This window comes from Oratosquilla oratoria, chromosome 16, assembly GCF_046742065.1.
Source record: "Oratosquilla oratoria isolate Oo_2021 chromosome 16, ASM4674206v1, whole genome shotgun sequence".
Lineage (NCBI taxonomy): Eukaryota > Metazoa > Arthropoda > Malacostraca > Stomatopoda > Squillidae > Oratosquilla > Oratosquilla oratoria.
The window spans coordinates 15479328-15500017 of record NC_134792.1 but is presented as its reverse complement, the minus strand read 5'-3'; the positions used below and the strand labels follow the sequence as shown (position 1 = coordinate 15500017).

Below are 20690 nucleotides of genomic sequence, written 5' to 3'. Positions count from 1 at the left end.
CTCTATCTTTATGTTTGAAACGCAAATTTTAGAATCAGTGTGTCATGGCAGCAATAATCTACGGATGTGAGACTTAGAAACTGACGAAGGAGGTGGAGACAAAGCAGAGGAGTGCACATAGGAGAATGGAAAATTCAATGGTGAGGATGATGCTGAGAGACTGAAGGAGAACAAGTTGGGTGAGAAAGCAGGCTGGAGTGAAATATATTGTGGAAGCTGTAAAAGAGAGGAAGTGGAATAGGGCAGGTAAGTTAGCGCAAACGAATGATGAGTGATGGAGCAAGTGTGTTATTGAGTAGACACCGCGGGATGAAAAGCTTGCAAGAGGAAGGCCAGACAGATGGTGGGGGAGAGGAGATAGAAAATTTTGCAGGAGTGACGTGGCAGAGGTTGGCGCAGTCGTGTGACTCATTGAATGCTATGAAAGAAGCCTCTGTTCAATAATGATTAACTGATATATATGCTGGTGTATATATATATATATATATATATATATACACATATACACATACACATACACACACACACACACACACACACACACACACACACACACACATATATATATATATATATATATATATATATATATATTCGTAAAGGTAGGTAGCAGATCTTCCTTAATACATATAGAATTAAATTTGACCGCTGCTTGTGCAAGAATAAGCTTCTTGTTGAAGGATTCAACCTTTCTAATAGTGCTTCTTTGTTCTTCATGAAGTCGGAATAAAAGATTGTCGAAGTTCATATTGTGTATTATACGACGTTTCGCCCTTCTTAGAGCATTTTCAAGTACATTTAAATGGTAATAGAAACAATTTATATATATGACAATAGGTGAACTGGGAAAGCTTACACAAAATAGTGAAGAAAGATCAAAGATCTTATGTGGGAATTACGTCCGTGGCACTCCGTGGGGTGCTGGGAGGGTCAGTTGTCCACCCAGTGAAGCTAGAGCCACGGAGGTTGTACCTCCCTGTACATTTATGGATGGAGCCTTCTCTCGAATATGGAGGGCCTCCAGGATCTCCAGACGATGAAAATTATGTGCGGAGTCGATGATCTTTGTATTTTCCACCAGGATCTTTCTAGTCAGGGAGGAGTTATGTTTTTCCGAAAAATGTTTCTTCGGGGCACCAGCTTGTAGATGGCACGTTAATCTTCTGGAGAGAGAAGTGGTCGTCATTCCTATGTAAGATACAGGACGAAGCTTACAGTCTTCGTGCGGGCAGATGAACTCATAGATGACATTACTCCTCCGTAGTGGGTTGATGTTACGGGTCGGGTTATTTCGCAGGATGAGGTTTGACGTTTTAAAATTCTTATAATAAACCCGAAGCTCCAGCTTTTCTCCAGGGTCGGATGGTTGTACACTGCGTTCAACAATTTCCCTGAGGATTCTTTCGTTCGTTCGGTAAGCCGTACTCATAAAAGCTCTGTAATTAAGAATAATTGAGGGGGGTTTCTCGGGAGGGATGGTGTCATGCTTTAGGTAGTTCTCCATTTTTCGTCGGATGACTTCTTGTACGTCCTTATTGGGGAATCCATTGTTAACAAGGACTTGCTGCAAACGTTGAAGCTCTTGGTGTAAAAGAGGCCATGTGGAGCAGTGCGTGAATGCCCTGTTCACGTATGAACGTATGACGCTTTTCTTGTAGGCTGCAGGGCATTCTCCATCCGCATTTAAACATCTACCCTCGTTCGTGCTTTTAACGTATACAGTGGTGGTAAATCTATTTACGTCGGGTTTTACAAAGATATCTAAAAAGGGCAAAGAACCATCAGCATGGCGTTCACTTGTGAAGTTGAGACAAGAGTTAGTAGCGAATGCCTCACATAGTTCTAGTAGATGTGTATGGTCTCTTGCTTCAACGAATATATCGTCCACGTATCTACCATAGGAGTGTGGGCGAATTAAAGGATCTGAGAAAACTCGTCTTTCCACTAAACCCATGTAGAAGTTGGCGAAAAGGACTCCGAGAGGGGACCCCATCGCCACACCATCTACCTGTCTATACAGCTTACCGTCCGGTCCGCGGAACGGGGATTTAGTCGTGCACGCTTCTAGAAGTTTACGAAGCAAAGTTTCCGGAATATCCAAGGGAACGGACGAAAGAATCCTCAGGGAAATTGTTGAATGCAGTGTACAACCATCCGACCCTGGAGAAAAGCTGGAGCTTCGGGTTTATTATAAGAATTTTAAAACGTCAAACCTCATCCTGCGAAATAACCCGACCCGTAACATCAACCCACTACGGAGGAGTAATGTCATCTATGAGTTCATCTGCCCGCACGAAGACTGTAAGCTTCGTCCTGTATCTTACATAGGAATGACGACCACTTCTCTCTCCAGAAGATTAACGTGCCATCTACAAGCTGGTGCCCCGAAGAATTTTTTTTCGGAAAAACATAACTCCTCCCTGACTAGAAAGATCCTGGTGGAAAATACAAAGATCATCGACTCCGCACATAATTTTCATCGTCTGGAGATCCTGGAGGCCCTCCATATTCGAGAGAAGGCTCCATCCATAAATGTACAGGGAGGTACAACCTCCGTGGCTCTAGCTTCACTGGGTGGACAACTGACCCTCCCAGCACCCCACGGAGTGCCACGGACGTAATTCCCACATAAGATCTTTGATCTTTCTTCACTATTTTGTGTAAGCTTTCCCAGTTCACCTATTGTCATATATATAAATTGTTTCTATTACCATTTAAATGTACTTGAAAATGCTCTAAGAAGGGCGAAACGTCGTATAATACACAATATGAACTTCGGCAATCTTTTATTCCGACTTCATGAAGAACAAAGAAGCACTATTAGACAAGCAGCGGTCAAATTTAATTCTATATATATATATATATATATATGTATATATATATACATAAATATATATATATACATATATATATCTTGCGTTCACATACCTTACTCGTATATCAAACCAATCCCCCCCTTTTTTCGTGTGTGTGTTTGTGTGTGTGTGTGTGTGTGTGTGTGTGTGTGTGTGTGCGTGCGCGTGTGTGGATACCCAAATGTAAAATCTCAGGAAGATTTTCCAGTTCTCTATTGCTTCTCTGGACGCCTTTCAATCTATTTTTCAAAAGATTTTCTCAATATTAAAATGCTTTCACAACATTGTTTCTGCCTTGTCTGCATAACTCTTTTCTAGTTTCTTCTGCCCTTTGAAATCTGGTTAATACATGATTGCTTTTCTTACAACCCACAGGTATTCCAGAGATTCAACAACATCTAGTTCTTTATTTGTAATAAGTATTACTGATATGTCGTTTCCTCTGAAAATTATTTCTTGTTTACTCACGCGGTCATCAAATTACCCCTTGTTATAGCCAAAAGTCTATTTTTCTTTAATCTTTACTTTCTTTTACCTCCTACTCCCAATTCACCTTTTTGCAATTAAAATCACCTGCCAGGTCCATGTATATATTTTTATAATCGTTTCTTCCTGGTGAGCAGTCAAGGCTGATAACATGCATGTCCTTGTCTTAGGGTGAGCATACTACACCGGTTGCAGTTTTCATGTCTATAACCTCAGATTAGCCCTCTCCCATTTCCATATCTTCCACACACATTTTTTTTTTTTTTTATCTTTGCCCCAATCATCACTCCACCTCCATTTTTTTCATGTTCCTTTACAGGCTACATCTACCATCTCCCATTTAAATGTAACTATTCTTATTTAGTTTATACTAGGCACAAAGTATCAGGTTCTTTCGTCTGTACATAACCATTGATTTCTAACCTGGCAATTATCAAACCGTCTACGTTTGCATATGCCACTGTTAATCTCTTTATGTTGCTTTTCTTCCCGTCTTTATGACCCCTCTATTTAGATATAAATGTCTCAGTTTCTGGTCTATCACCCACAAGCGAAACTATTCTCTGCTAGTTCCGTGATAGATTTTTTTTTCAGCTGCTATGCCGACGCCTTTTATTTTTGTTCTTTACTCACCCGTTGCATCTCTTTTTATTAGAATATTCTTGAATTTGTATTTTTCTGGTAATTTCCATATTTTACAGATTATTATGTTTACTTTTTTACTGTGACTTGTGACCTGTACATAAGTTTTAGTGATCATGCCACTCCATTTACATGTGTATCTAACCTAAACCCTTATTTGATTTCTTTTTATCATCACTTTCTGTAACTACAAAGCAGTCGTTTTTTTTTTATTTTTTTTTATTTTTTTTTACAATTCTCGTTTCAGTCTCTATTCTAGATTTCATGTGTTCCTCTTTCCAACCTAGAATATGACGTATTTTATATACATTTCTTCCCTCCACCTCTTTCCCTATTTTTCAACACTTCCTTTACCACACTATTACACAGGCCTGTGTTTTGATTGTTTTTTGTTGTCATATTTTTAAACTGAATTTTAAGTAATCTGGTTATGCTGAATTAAAATTTTATTTTGATTTTGGTCAATCAGCTCAGGTTATCGATTTACACTGAACATTGTTAGAAAATATTCAAAATCCCGATTATTTTTTCAATGACTTAGTATCAAAGTTATAAGATACGGTTGATAATGACTAAATGTTATAATATTGATTTTATTGACATTGAACACATGCAGGAATATACATCAATGTGGAAGAAAAGACTTTTTAAATGATTTTCTTTGGTGTTTTTCACCAAGCAAGTCACGTTTCAGACATCAACGGTAATATCCTAATATGTTTATGTCCAATCGTCCCTGATACCTTTCTCCCATAGTGCGAATGTTTTAGTGGAACCGTTCACCTTGTTCTTCGCTGTAGTCTCCACAGTTATCAAGAAAATAATCCAAATGCTTTCTTAGCAAATGCATTTTTACTGACATGCGTTCTCCCAAAGCCTTAAAAATTTGTATTAGTTCTTGAACAATGAACACGTATTCTGAACTTCTTTTGTTTCCAAGGAAATTGTTCACAACTGATTTGAAGGCTTACCATGCATTCCTCTCTGTTTCACTCATTACTCTATCGAACTGTTCATCCTTCATTAGGCTTCTAATCTGAGGGCCATCGAAAATACCTCTATTCAACTTTGCATCACTGACTTATGGAAATGTCTGCCTAATGAAAGTAAATGCTAGACCTTCCTTTATTGATGGCCTTGACAAAATCCTTCATCAATTTAGTTTTTATATGAAAAGGTGGCTGTAAAATTTGATGAGGGTTGACCAGTGGATCAACAACCACATTGTGTAAGCCAGGTTGGAGTGTTTCTCTAGATGACCACTCACTATGCTCATAGTGTTTGTCATCTGCTTGGCTATCCCAGAGAAAGAAATCATAGGTATTTAGTGTAACTTCCTTGTATTCCTAACATTAGGGATACAACCTGAAAAGAAATAATGTAAATATCATGAAATATGAGATGAAGGGGATAACTGAAATATACAAGATCAAATTACACTGTCAAAACATATAAAACGACATTGTCTTTTTACCTTTAAATCTCCACAAATCTTCCAATTATGGTGATTGTACCTCAGAACACTAAGATTTTTATATTCTCATAACACTCACTTAATTGAACTGAATGTGCAACAGGAACAGATGCAATATTATTGTCAATGTTTAAAAGAACAGTTTTTAAACTTTGACTCGACGAGTCAATGAAGAGGCACCATTTCACTGGACTATAAATTAAACCCAAGGCTTCAACTAGTCCTCCAGTAACATCGCACTATACTAATGATGAGTTGTCATGAAGTGAGAAAATTTTGCGAAACTCTTCATCTCAAAGATTACAAAGGATTACAAAGGCGGAGCATGCCGACAGGAGACCTTTTGGTCCATAACTAGGTCGGATGCGAAAAAAACATAATAATGGTAAATGAATAAATGAATGAAAATTATAATAATATACATAATAATAAACAAAATAAATAAACGCATAGGAATACTTGAATAATAAACAAACAGGTAAATAGTAAATAATAAAAAAATTACAAATAACTAATAATAAATGAAAATCAAACGAATATTAATAAACAGACAGACAAATAATAACAAACAAATAATATAAAATAGATGACAGTCATTACAGCATCTTGCTTAGGTATTTATCTAAACGAATCTTAAAGCTTCGAACTGAACTGCAGGAAGTTGATTCCATTCATTAACTACACGGTTGGCGAAGTTGTTTCTACACACTTACAAATTAAATCTATTTCCTGACAGTTTGAGACCATTATTTCTTGTCGGATTCTAATTCAGTGTGAATATTTTGTCACTTTTGATGTCAATTCCCTTTAGAATCTTAAAGACCTGTATCAAGTCACCTCTGAGTCTATGTTTTTTTTTCTTCTTCTTCTTCTTTCATTTAATTTTTTTAGGGAAAACAGATTCATATGTTTTAGTCGATTTTCGTATGATTTATTTTTGATATTTGGAATCAGTTTTGTGGCTCACCGTTGTACATTTTCCAATCTGTCAATGTCTTTAATGAGATTCGATGACCATACGGAAACAGCATATTCCAAATGTGAACGAACTAACGATTTATATAGCTTGTTAATGAGAAATGGACTTTTGAAATCAAAAGATCGCACAATCAGTCCTAGAATCTTATTTGCCTTCTCAAAGACTGAAATACACTGCTTAGATGATTTGAGATCGTTACTGATAATTACGCCGAGATCCTTTTCACTATCCACTTTTGTTAACGAATTTCCAAATAACTTGTAATCGTACTTACTGTTATTTTTACCTATGTGCATAACCTTGCATTTACTTGTGTTAAATTTCATTAGCCACTTTTCAGACAATTGCTGTAGTTTATCTAAATGTTCTTGAATATCTAATTGGTTTAAGTGATAATTTGCCATTCCGCACAGTTTTGTATCATCAGCAAATTTGGAGACAATAGATTTTAGTCCGTGGTTTATATCATTTATATATACTATGAATAATAGTGGATCAAGAACGGAACCCTGAGGAACTCCACTCGTGACATTTTTCATCTAGAAATTTTGCAATTTAAAACAACTCTGTTTTCAATTATTCAGCCAATTACTAGTCCAACTTAATAGGCTACCACTTATTCCGTGTGAAGCTAATTTAGTAAGTAGTCTTTCGTGGGGGACGGTATCAAAAGCTATTGCAAAGTCTAGATATATTAAATCTATATTCTTTTGTCATAATTTGAGATGACTGTGTTGTAGAATTCGAATAAGTTAGTCATGCAAGAACGTTTCCATCTGAATCCATGCTGGCTATCATTTATCAAACAGTTACTTTCTAAATGATGTTCGATAGCATCTCTGATGATAGTTTCCATAATTTTTCCCGCGATTCAAGTCAAGCTTATAGGCTTGTAGTTATTTGATTTCTTTTTGTCACCTTTTTTAAAATATGGGAGTAATGTTAACTAGCTTCCATTCTCTTGGGACATCTTCAGATATAATAGATTGCTTGAAAATAATTTCTAATGGAACAACAACCTCATTTTTCATTTCCTTTAAGGTTCTTGGATGCCAACCGCCAGGCCCTGGTGTTTTATTAAATTTGAGTTTCTCTATAGACCTTTTAACTTTTTCTTTTGTTATATTTACCGTAGTAAGTTCACCCAAGATTTTTCACAGGTTTCAGTTTGGAGTTCACTTTTAGGTGTTTCGTTTACGAATACCGAGCTAAAGTAGTTGTTTAAATTATCACACATTCCTTCATTTGAATTTTCAAGTTGACTGTCAGCAGATAATAGTGGGCCAATGCGATTCCTAATAATCTTTTTTATCTCTTCTGTAACTATAGAATTCTTTGGGATTCTCTTTGGATTTATCAGCGATATTCACTCGTATTGTCGTTTTCATTTTTTATTTACCTTTTTAAATCTCTCTGTATTATTACATAACTTTGATAGTTATTAGGTGCACCTGAGCACTTGTATTTCTTATAAGCCTGTCTCTTTTTAGCAATACTTTTTTCATTTTCTTTGTCAAGCCATTTTGGACGAGCCTGATTTGGGGGGCGTCTGTCCTTAAATGGGATGTAAGCATAAATCATCTAAGTAAGCGTATTTTAAAACATTTCCCACATCTAATCTAGAGGCCTCCTAATCTGTAAGCTGAAGCTCCTGACGTAGTCCTATGAACTGAGCTTTACTGAAATCGGGGTATTTTAGAAACACAAGTATCTATTCTAAAAAATTTTAGCGGTTTGAATCTAAGTTGTGATTGCTACTTGCAATAGTTTCACCAACTTCTACATCGGTTATCATACTTTCACGGTTAGTGATCAATAGATCAAGTAAGTTTCCATGTCTTATTGGCTCTTTTACATGCTGAACTAAGTAATTGTCACCGAGAAAATCTATCAAGACACTACCTATATGGCCATGTTCAAGGGTCATCCAATCAATGTCAGTAAAATTGAAATCACCTATTATCAATAAGTCCCGGTTGCGGAAAGTAGACAGTTCTTAAAACGACGGTTTGTCGCTTGGTAATGATAATGTTTTTGGGCTATATATTACACCTGCATTCATTTTTTGTCCATTTGTTTGGGTTAATTCTAGCCACAACCTATCATATGCATCCTGTTTCACTTTCTCTAAAACACAGGTATGGGCATTGCTTTTAACGTACAACAGAACATCCCCACCTTTCTTGTGGTTTCTATCCTGATGAAAGTGGTTAAATCCCGCAATATCAAATTCAGCTTCAAACACTTTACCATTTAACCATGTCACGGTCATTCCAATCATATCGAGATTTTCGCTTTTGACATATGCCTGTATTTCTTGGAATTTGCTCCTGATACTACGAGCATTAAAGAACGTGGTATCAAGAAACTTGTGATTATTTCTTTTTGACGCGTGTTGAGTTTCAACATCATGGCTAACATTATGATTTTGTTCTTTATTGACACCTTGCTCTATATTGATATTTGATCCTTCATTGACATTCAATGTCTCATGGATATTCGCCCCATCACGGACATCTAGTCCCTCACGGTCATCCGATCCCTTATGTATACCTTGCCCCCCCCCCCTACGTCACCGCGTTCTACACCGGCTACCCCTCGTTCATTGACGTCCCTTAAAATAATATTCTGTCCTCCATTGACATTATATCCTACCGTGATATTTTGTCCACTATCATTACATACCATCGTGATATTTTGTCCTCCACTAACATTATATCCCATCGTGATATTTTGTTCTCCACTATTATTACATCCCATCGTGATATTTTGTCCTTTGAAATTACATCCTAATGTAATATTTCCCTATGAACAATCGTAACCGTGTTTGGCCACCTTTGCTCCCTGATGGTCTGGGTACAATCGGCGATCCTACGGCTCGGTTGACATACAAACTTGTAACGTCGTTTAGCATTCTACTGCAGGATGTCGTCATAGCCTCGCACCATGGAGTCCCCCACCACCAAGAACTCCTGATTTTCAGCCACCTCATCCTCCAGCAGAGCAAAACGATTGGCTAGAGCCAGCGGTTGCTCCGCAGAGCACCCGCTTACCGAATGTGGGCTCGACAAACGGGACCCCACGGAGCGCCACTCGCTCACGGTAGTGGCAGAAGTGGAAGAGGTGGAACGCTCTTTGGGTTGTGGGGAGGATTCACTATTCCCTCAGAACGCACTCTTGAGAAGACGAATTTCCTCCTCACACATCCTGAGACGGTCCTCCAGGTTCACACAACCTTCACAAGCATTTCGCTCCTCTTTCGGCAATACAAACGGCAAAGAGAAAATATAAATCAACAAAAGAAACAAAAGCGGTCAATAAATAAACTAAATACACGAAGCTTACTCTGCTTACCTTATACTATTACTCCTACCTTTTTGAGTACAGTAACAGACTACTGTTTTGATTCCAAATTACTAGAACACTACACTTTATCTTATACGTGCAACTGTATAACGCTATACGTATACAATTACAAAATCACAACACAATCACTTGTCACTATTCGACGATATAAACTTCACAGAAAGTATTAAACTTAACAAGAGGTATTTGCTAGCTGGTGTCTCGGCAAAAAAAAAAAAAAAAACGAGTTCTCAAGCTGAGGTCACGGAGCAGATACCAGAAATATATAATTCCTTATTCAAGTAAATTGCTTTCGTCAAGGCGTGATCCAAGTAACTGGGCAGACTCTTTTGATAACCTTAAATCCCTTGGTAAGTCATTCAATTGCGCTTGACTTGAAGTTTTTGGTTGGTTCTCATCGGGGATTGGAGGTTGATACGATGCAAATATATCCATATATTCAAGCTGGGTCTCACTGTATTCAGCGATATCTATGTCCTTGGGTACATTGGTACTGAAATTTCTGGACCGGCACTGGTTTTATGGTAGAGGGGATATCAGGATACACAACATTGTGCCAATTTGGATTCAAAAATATGTGTGGTAACATTATTTTACAACCGTCGCGGCGGATAAATCACTGGTGAAAAATGCAGTACCACATTTGTAATACACAACTGACACCACATTCCGAAGAAAGCATTGAATGAGCGAATCTACGTATTTTGATTGCTAATTGCAATCCTCTTCAGTAGTACAAAGTGGGAGGAGGGTGATATCTCAAATAGCAACTTCTTACAAAGGAAAAGGAACTATGGAAAGAGTAAATATCACTACCCTCACTCTCTAGTGACCTGAGGATGACAAGAGGTTGGGTCAGGGGGAGGGAGAGGATATCTGTTAACAATTTGTTTTGTAATGAATAACCCTGATATTATACCTGGGGTTCATTGACCCTTCGAAATATTTATAGTGGGCAGATAGTCTATTAAAGTGGATTTCACCATTTTCCCTCTGAACCCACAACCAAAATTGTAAATAAGTTCAGATTTGTCCCAGTCCATCCGGTGGTTTGATTTATTCACGTGTTGGAACACGACTGAACTCTCTTGACCATACCTAATTGACCTTTGATGCTCATTCAACCTTGTCCCTAGGTCTCTCCCCATCTGACCGATGTATGCTAGGTTACAACCTCTACACGGAAGGGAGTAAACCCCTGGGATATGTCCTTTCAACCTCTGATGAACACTGAATTTTTTTTATTAATATCATTCAGGTAATTATTAATTAAATTTACATTATTTTTGGGAATAAATTTGGACAAATAGCTGATGGACTCTGAAAAGGAAATAACAAGGGGGTTTTGTAACACGTTTGGCTTTGTGGAAGGGAAATTGAAAAAGCTGGTTCTGGCTTGGCTTATGACTTTATCCAGGAACCACTGAGGGTAAACTAATTTTGTTCTAAAAAGTGTGGGGCTACAGATTCTAAAAAATCGGAGAAAAAGACCCGTAGCTGCGCTTCTTTTAATGTGATCTGGGTGATTATTAAAAAAGTGAAGATAAATTACTGAATGGGTGTTCTTTCTAAAAACAATAAAGGCAAGCCTATTGCCATTCCTCATGATTAAAGTGTCTAAAAAGGGAATTTGCCATCTTTTTCCCATTCCACTTTGAAATTTATATTAGTAGCTAACTGATTAAGTTTTTCTAGAAAAACATGGGGACATGGGGATCTGCATGCGCAATATATAGGCCTAAGATAGTTTTAAGTTAAGCTTAAGTTATCATTAGGACTACCTAGCCTCTGCGGCCCAAATGTTGGCGTACTATCTGCTCGTGGTGTCCCTGCTTTTACTGAATGTACGTCCAGCGACCAAGGACCGGGAGGTATAACCCGGCTCGGGTGCGGTAAGGCCAACAACCTGCCCACCTTAAATATATTGAATCCGAAACAATGCCTCGATTAGACAGACCTACTGGTAGACCCCTATGGAAATTCCCCTTACGAATTGCAACATGGAATGTGCGAAGCCTATATCAAGCCGGACATGCAAAGAATGTTTTGGATGAATTAAAGAAATATAAGGTTGATATAGCGGCTCTACAGGAAGTCAGATGGCTGGGAGTGGGAGAGTGCAATGTAGAAGGTTATACAATTATATACAGTGGACGCGGAGACGAAATCCACAGAAAGGGAGTGGCAATAGTGGTGGGCCCCAGAGCACAGCAAGCCCTTATGAATATGAATTTCATAAATGAACGGCTACTCACTGTTCGTTTCAAAGGGCAATGTTTTAACATATCAATCGTGGTTGCATATGCACCAACTGAGGATGCAGGAGACAACGACAAACAGAGACTATATGGAAAACTACAGAGTATAGTGGATGGAATCCCAAGGCATGATGTACCACTCATATTTGGAGATATGAATGCGCAGGTCGGGAGGGAGGATTGCTTTGCATCAATCGGAAAAGAAAGTCTACATCCCACATCCAATGAGAACGGCTTGAGACTAGCTTCCTTTGCTGAAGCGAATAATATGATGATAGGGGGTACATGTGTGGTACCGTCGATTGATTTGTGTTTAACCAAGAGCACCTCCAATGGGAGTGATCAGAGATGCCCACATAAGAACGATTTGGGAAATAAAAAAATCAAGGTATACGCTGCCACCACCCAATCGTCTATATGGATATATCTGACCATAAATGGAAACTGCTCCTTGTTATTCACGTCTGACTCCGTCCCCTTTCCTCAGGTCGTTCGGGGTTGGTTCTGGGTAGCGAAAAGGCCTATGCCCAAGTGGGGGTAGTAAAAGAATATAAGTGAAGGTCTGCTATGTGTTAATTATTACACTGAAGCAAAAATATAGTAAGGAAATACAAAAGTATATTGTGGTTTTCTCCAACTAATCTATTGATCCTTACAATATGAAAAATATATGGGTATGCGAGACATTTAATAACACAGTTTTTTTTTTTGCTTATGGGCATCATAAGTAAGGTCACAGGCACGTGGAAAAACGTAGTTATTTACGCTCCAACCTTCCGGTCACTGTATAAGTCTACTTACAATATTGTGTCTACTTCCAGCACTGTGTCTACCTTCAACCCCGTATTCTTATTAGAGAACGATCACAGACAGAATCGTACTCTAAGGATTACACCCTCATAGCTAATGTATATACGCAAAGTGTTTGTGAAGTACACTCCCTTAAACCCTGTTATCGGAATCGTTTTTGGCATCAGATTCAAAACTTAATAATAATAATAACTATCTACCTACTATATCTGCACTATATCATTTAACTCACATATTGACATTTGTTTTCATTAATCTTACAGAACGTATCCATACCTGTTATCGGGATAGTTTTTGGCATCAGATTAAAATTTTAGCTGCGCACAAAAAGAACGAGACGGCTATGTGTTCGTATCTATGGGTAAACTACTAACCTCCCTGTTGTATTATTTCGTAAAACTTCATTTCGCTTCTCAACACAGCCCCTAGCTGCTACAATCTCTCCCTAAACTATTTCTCTAGTGGAATCCTGAACTGAAAGTTGGGAATTTTTCCTATTACTTTTAAAATTAATGGCCTTAGTTTACGCCTCTGTCCGAACGTGTTAGTGACGTCACGGGTGGGCGGAGCTACGGTGCGCCCGCTATGTTCGAGAACATTCTAATGTCGTCTCGAAACTCAGTTGAACCAAAATCAGCTGAAATATATTTGTAGCTATCTCCTATTGTATGTTTTTCTTCAATGATTATAGTAAGGATCTTTGCCAACACATCTTGATAGGCAGACATAGAATAGAATAAATTCATGGTCTATTAAGGCTCTATTTTCTACTTTGCTTCTTGGTTGAGTAAAACCGTCTCTCAAGTCAACACTCAAATAAATAAACAGATAAATAAAACGAAATTCCAAAAATAATATCCCTTCAAAATTCCTGTCCTTACACATGCTTCCAACATAAGGACATACACAAATACACATGGATATCCCCAGATGGGTGAACAAGAAATCAAATAGACCATGTGTTAATTTAAAAAAAAAAAAAAAAAAAAAAAAAAAAAAAAAAAAAAAAAAAAAAAAAAAAAAAAAAAAAAAAAAAAAAAAAAAACACGGAAGTTCATTTCAAGATGTGCGGAGCTTCAGAGGGGCCGATTGTGACTCAGACCATAAATTACTGATAGCAAAAATAAAAGCCCGACTAAAAATATCGAAGAAAACACAAAACCAACCACAAAAGAAATTTGGTGTTGAAAGGTTAAATCAGCAGGAACTAAGGACAAGCTATGAAGTGGATCTCAGAAATAGGTTTGAAGCATTACAGGGAATAGAGGAGGATACAGATTTGGAGGAGGAAGCAAAGATCCTGAAAGAAAGTATAATAGGCGCAGCAAAAGAGATTGTTGGGTACAAGGAGGGGAGAAGAGGAGAAACGTGGTATGATGAGGAATGTCGTATAGCAGTGGAAGAGAGGAAGAAAGCAAGAGAGAAATGGTTGCAGGTGATGAATGAAGAAAAAGAGGAAGAGTACCACCAAAAGATAAGAGAAACAAAAGGATAAAAAGAAGGAAAAAGAGAGAATTCATGAATAATAATCTTGATAGAATTGAGACTCTAGGCAGAGAAGGAAAAATTAGAGAACAATATGCAATCATTAAAAAAATAAGGGTATAGACCAAGGTTAAACATGGTAAAGAACCGAAGTGGAAACATTGAAACAGGAGAGAAGGAAATTTTAATGTGTTGGGAGAACCATTTTAAAGAACTCCTTAATCGACCAGAGCCAGAGAACCCTTACGATGAGGATGAAAATAATGAGGACCTAAATGAGATAGAACTACCAGAACCATCCTTTCATGAGGTAAGAACAGCGATAAAAGAATTAAAAAATAACAAAGCCCCGGGACAAAATACAATCCCTGGGGAACTTTTGAAAGCAGGAGGTAAATATCTAGAAAATAAGATGCACTCTCTATTGAGAAGAATATGGAGAGAGGGGAAATTCCCTAACAGCCTTAAAACAGGTATTATTTTACCAGTATTCAAAAAAGGGGAAAAAATGGAGTGCAGTAACTACCGAGGAATTACATTACTCTCCTGCATCTATAAGGTCTTTGTAATTTTGTACAAGAGGCTGGTAACCTACACATATGTGCTTATAGGAGAATACCAGTGTGGGTTTAGAGGAGGCAGGTCGACAACAGATCACTTCTTTACAATAAGACAGTTACTAGATAAATGCTGGGCATACAATGTTGGACACTGGCATATGTTTGTGGACTTTAAGCAAGCATATGACAGTGTCCACCGGCAGGCCTTGTGGAAAGTAATAAAATATTTCAACATTCCAACAAAGCTAGTAAAGCTAGTGAAGGCGGCATATGAGGAATGAAGAGCAATGATAAGAGTCGGTAATAAGTACACTGACTCATTTGAAATAATAAGTGGACTAAGACAGGGATGTATATTATCCCCCCTGCTCTTCAACCTGATACTGGAGAGGGCTATCAGAGGGATTCCAAGGGAGAATCATGAACTGGTGCTTGAAACCGGAATGGTAAATATCTTTGCGTACGCTGACGATGTAGACCTAGTAGATAGAACCTTAGAAGGGGTAAAAGAGATTTTCATGACCTTTGAAGAGAGAGCAAATAGAATGGGATTACAGGTGAATAATGCAAAAGCAGAGCTAATGAGAATGGAAAAGGACCTTAATAGAGTGGAACAATTAGAAATAAATAATATCAGGCATGGGGTGTGCAGAAGATTTAAATACCTTGGATCTATAGTTGATGATAATAATAATATGGAAACAGAAATTAAAAGCAGAATAGCATCAGCCGATCGATGTTTCTACAGTCTCCAAAAAGTCCTGGGAAGAGCGAACATATCTAAAAAGACAAAACTGAAGATCTACAACACCATTATCAAACCAGTTTTGCTGTATGGATGTGAAACATGGTCTCACGAAGAGAATGGAACACTCTATATCTGTCTTTGAAAATAAAGTCCTTAGGAAGATATTTGGCCTAGTGTATGATGTAGATGAACAAGCATGGAGACGGCAACACAACCATGAACTGAGAGAGTTGGCAGATCAAGGAAGTATCGTAAATACAATAAAGGTAATACGAATGCAATCGGCTGGTCATGTCGCCCGAATGGAAATGGACAGAATTCCAAGAAAGGTCATGACGGAAAGAATTATCGGTGGAAGAAGATCAGTAGGAAGACCCAGAAGAAGATGGATGGTTAACATCAAACAAGACCTAAGAAGTGCTGGGATGGAGAATACGGAAGACTGGATGACAAGTGCGCAAAACCGACGACAATGGAGGCAGATAGTATCGGCGGTAAGGGGTCAGCAAGCGGCCCAAAACACCAACAGAGTAAGAGTAAGAGTAAGATTAGAAAAACATCAAAGGAACTCTCATCCCAAAGGTTGAAAATATCATCAACATATCTGAACCAAATCATACCTGGGGGTTTTATCGTTGGAAAAAGAACACTATCAAAGTATTCCATGTAAAAATTGGCTAGAACAGGAGAAAGGCTAGAACCCATGCTACAGCCAAACTTTTGCCAAAAAAAAAAAAAAAAAAAAAAAAAAAAAAAAGTTGAAACACAAGTCCGTACAAGCGCGATGGTTTCGGAAAACCGGAAGGGGGAATTTGTCTTGGGGATGCTTGTAGCTTGGTTTCTATAAAGGACAAAATATCATCAACACAAACGTTTGTAATTACAGAAACAATATTATCAGAGGTTGAAAGAAGATCACATCCCAGGAATTTACTCCCTTCCGTGTAGAGGTTGTAACCTAGCATACATCGGTCAGATGGGGAGAGACCTAGGGACAAGGTTGAATGAGCATAAAAGGTCAATTAGGTATGGTCAAGAGAGTTCAGTCGTGTTCCAACACGTGAATAAACTAAATCAACGGATGGATTGCGGCAAATCTGAACTTACAAATCTGGTTGTGGGTTCAGAAGGAAAATGGTGGAATCCACTTTAATAGACTATCTGCCCACTATAAATATTTCGAAGGGTCAACGAACCCCAGGCATAATATCAGGGTTATTCATTACAAAACAAATTGTTAACAGGTATTCTCCCCCTTCCCCTGACCCGACCTCTTGTCATTAGAGAGGGAGGGTAGTGATATCTACTCGTTCCATAGTTCCTTTTCCTTTCTTTGTAAGAAGTTGCTATTTAAGATATCACCCTCCTCCCACTTTGTACTACTGAAGAGGATTGCATTTAGCAATCAAAATACATAGATTCGCTTATTCAGTGCTTTCTTCCGACTGTGGTGTCTGTTGGGATGATTTTACAAAGTAATTTTCGAATGTTGATCAGCCATTCTTACTTTGCCACAAATGTAGAAAAATCTGTTTGGATATTTTTTGCATCTCCTTCCGTTCATTGCCAAACACCTGTAATAGAATTAATGAATTTATAAAACACACACTCATATGCACTGGTCATCTGCTGAAATAACGAAAAATATGACAATACAGCCATACAAATAATTGCCTAGGTCCATGAATGTATATCTAGACCTTTCCATAGTAACTAATTACTTTTATTTACTTTATTGCGTATTTAGATAATAATTTTGTGTAACTTTACAGAAATTGACTTCGTTATTTGTGTAAAAGTAACTGATAATAGAAAAAAAAGGAAAAATAGCGCGAAAATTAGAGCTCATTAAAGAAAACGGGTTTCAGATTTGGATTCAGCTGGTTGATTGTACTTTGAATCAGTAAAAAATACAACAAAAATGACGCAGACCAGAGTTATGTGCTTTCTTCCTTTGCTGATCTATAATTTTCTTTTCCTCTTTATCCTACTCTTGAATTTCTTTTAAACACTTTGTATCTCTTTCATTGCATTTATCTTTCATATGTCATAATTTAATCACTTCTCTATTTTTATATTTTTCTTTTATTTGCTCACCTCTAAGTTGTTCTATTTCAGTTTTGTGGTCAGCATAAGTTTATGTATTGATGTATCTTATCCAAATGACATCATAGCTCCTTGATCTTTGACTCTTAAATGAATTTCTATCTTTTTAGATTCGATTCTCACTCTTCACTTACCTGTTTCACTCTCCCTATGCTCAATTTTGCTCCTTCAATCCCTTCCTTAAATTTTAGGCTTATTGAATATGTACATTGGTAACTTTAGTCATATCCTCTAATTTTTTTCTGACTGTTCCACAATTTTACTTTCGAAAGCTACAAGAGTACATACTTTTCTTACCCATTGATAACAGTCACTTATCTTTAACCTTCAAGGTAACATGATAAGTTCCGTCATCTGCTATATACAAAACAATCTTGCGTGACAGATATTTCCATCCTTTTTCGACCCCTACATTTTAAAAGGACCTCCTACATTTAGGGAAACAGTCAGAACATGGGGTATATTATGCTTAAACAAAACCTGACAAAGAGTAATGAATGTTATGTTTAATAAAACACGACAAAAAATTATGCCAGAAATAGAAATATATCATAGTCGAATTGTCTAAAGGTAGTTATGTTTTTCTGTTTCGTTTGTTAATTTGAGAGTAACATTACAGCAAAATGGGTGAATCAAGTAATAGGAAACTTCCGAGAAAGATAAGGAGCAATAATTCTTACATTTAGTAACTGGAGGTGCTAAGGTGGAAGGGAGAGTTAAAAAGATTGTATTTTCTTATGCGTGATTCACCATGGTCTTGGATCATCTGTTGGACTCGTGATCGACAGCTATTTCCCTCCCGGAAGAGAGCTCAGACCTCATATATGACCGATCTATGGGTAATACTGTGACCTTACACGCACACACACACCAAACTCCCCATCCACGAGAGTTGGAGTAACGACTCGCAGCGCAGCAATACTGAAATTATTCCAGCCCTGGGCGAGATTCGAGCCCGGACCACCGTATTGATTGCCGGGAACTCTACCAACCGCACCACCGAATTGTGTGTGCATGTTATCCTAGTTGTATTTACCTACTTGTATTTTACGGGACGAGAGCTATGCTCGTGGTGGGTGACCCGTTTTCGTATCTCTCCGCATCCAGTTTATTCTTAAAATCTTGTATATGTTTGGCACTCACTGTCTCTCCGTTTAGTTTGTTCCAGACATAAATCACTCTATGTGGAAAGCTTTTCTTTTTCAGGTCTCTTCTGTAACTGTCCTTCTTTAGCTTCTTCTCATGTCCTCTTGTTTCTCTTCTGTCCCATTTTAATATGCCGTCTCTATCAAGAATTTCCATCCCTTTCATAAATCTGTAAATGGTCAACAAATCACCTCTTTCTCTTCTTTGTTCTAGTGTTGATAGATGTAATTTATGTCAAATTTGAGAGTGTGGGTGTCATTTTTGTCGCTGCTCTTTGTTTTTTTTTTTTTTTTTTTTTTTTTTTTTTTTTTTTGTGCTAGGTGCTCATAGTGTTGCACCATACTCGACACTATGGGCACTACTTGTGTGTGTGTGCGCGTGTTTTGATTCGGTCATTTTCCTAATAAAGGGATAACATATAAATACATATACAAGTATATACATATACACATACATATAAGCTACACATACATATGTTATGAGTCAAGCTTAACCCATTCAAATCATGTCAGCCGCTTGTGGTGTAGATACGAAAAACCGGATATGGTAGGCCTCGCGCCGGCCCGTACATCCGAATATCATCTGATGCGGCTTGACCGCGCGAGGATTGACGTCATATTTTTCTGGTGTTTGATCAAACATTTTGGTGTTTTATGATTTTTTGTTTTATTTGACCAAATGACAAGAATCTTGTCATCGGAGTTTAAAGGGTCAAGACCACCGAAAATGTAATTTTTTTTATTGGATTTAATTTTCTCTCTTTTACTTTAAAGAGGGATAAAAATAATAATTATCGTGTTTTTCATATTCTTATACATCACAGCATAGAAAGATGCACAGACACGGAGTAGCTTTGGAATACCAAGCCCTAGGTTATACAATTATTCGGTGTTGGGTAACACCAGCACAGGTTAAGAAGTGATAACCCCCTTGCTATCGAGGGAGAGAGCCCCAGAGGTGAACAAAATTCCCTGGAGGAAGTATAAGTATGACATGTAACGGAAGGTATCAGTGAACGATAAAATTACTAACTCCTCTTATTTTCTCCAGTGGTCTATCTCCGACCACTGACAAAAAGACGGAAGTCTTTTGTCGCGAATATTTTACAGAGGACATTGTTTTCTTATCAACGTTTCGACGCTTATCTAATCGATATTCGGTGATGCCCTGAATTCACAGGAATACCGCCACTACCCGACTCTATTCTATGATATAATAGAAATACCCAAATACTCTTTTGTTGTTCAGTATCCATTGCATTTCCATATACTCATACAGTAATTCCCATAGAATCAAAGGTATTTTTCTTGTAAAATAAAATTATACCACGTATTTCTAAGCAGTCAACATTTAAGAACACTTAAAAAATTCACAGGGAACATCGAGGATGTGTTGGAAGACCGTGTGTCCTTCCTTTTGCGTCACATGGGAGGGGTGGTGTCATCTGCAGGGGAATGACGGAAACTGTCGACATAGACCTACCTGGAAGATGGTGGGAGCAGAGAAGAACATCTTAAGGATTCTAATAAAATCTCTAAGGAACTGAGTCTCACAGCATTCTTTTATTATTGTGGGTCAATATCCACTTTGAAATATATATACATACATATATATATATATATATATATATATATATATATATATATATATATATATTGTTGTTAAAAATGCCTGTATGCTTTTGTGCTTGCCCTTGAGTGTGAATTATTCATTCTGTGCTAATGTGCATACGCGCATGCATTAGCTACTCGACGTCAGATCCTGGTAGTAGTGGC

The 20690-nt window shown here is 37.6% G+C and overlaps 1 protein-coding gene across 1 annotated transcript in view; it reads right to left on the bottom strand.

Annotated features, from left to right (window-relative positions):
- The window catches only part of LOC143033850 (solute carrier family 49 member 4-like), a 129029-nt gene that overhangs the window by 88984 nt on the left and 19355 nt on the right, over positions 1-20690 (bottom strand). The gene's annotated exons all lie outside the window — the stretch shown is intronic.